Source organism: Quercus suber, unplaced genomic scaffold (assembly GCF_002906115.3).
Source record: "Quercus suber isolate HL8 unplaced genomic scaffold, Cork oak 2.0 scaffold_1004, whole genome shotgun sequence".
Lineage (NCBI taxonomy): Eukaryota > Viridiplantae > Streptophyta > Magnoliopsida > Fagales > Fagaceae > Quercus > Quercus suber.
Window position 1 is genome coordinate 26,154 of NW_027070419.1, and position 822 is coordinate 26,975.

Sequence of the window (822 nt, forward strand, 5' to 3'; positions counted from 1 at the left end):
TGTCTAGTACCCAGGTATAATGGTGTGTATAGTTTTACCATAGGCTTGGGTCCGAGGACCATGCAATACCTTGGTTCTGTCTACCACTTCTATTTTTCTGTAAGTATCTAGTTTCTCCATAGGTTTGAGTCCGAGGACCATGCAATACCTTGGTTCTGTCTAGTACCCAAGTATAATGGTGTGTATAGTTTTACCATAGGCTTGGGTCCGAGGACCATGCAATACCTTGGTTCTATCTACCACTTCTATTTTTCTGTAAGTAGAGGTTCGTCCTCGGGTCGCTCTACTGGAGGTGATTTCTCCTTGGGTCGGATTATGATCTTTACACGTGGCGTTGATCTCGCCTCCAGCTCAAGGCTCCATCTTTTTCATTTATGAAGCACCCTTTGTCTGTTCGTGTTCCGCGCTTGACGCTTCGGTGCGCGAAACGCGCTTTCATTAATGTCCTCGTGAATTAACACGAGTCCAACGGTCTACGGCCTCCTTAGAAATTGGTGGCTTCATTATTAACTTAGCTGATAATTCTCTTTTCGAACTCTGCATGAATTAATTCTTACCAACCCCCACCCCCTATAAAAGGTGGCGAGATGGTTTCTCCACAACCCATGGACCTTTTAACACAAACAGAAAAACAGAATACATTCTTCCAACTTCCCAAGCCCTTTTAACAACCCTGCCGGAATTGTGACTGGAACTGGCAAAAGCCGGTATGGCCGCAGCCCCCACTGGGCTTTCGGTGCGGCAGAATCTAGGCGTAACCCCGATGGCGCCCTACAAGGTGGCTCGGAGGGATGTTGTTAGAGTACCTAACGTCTTTCCTTG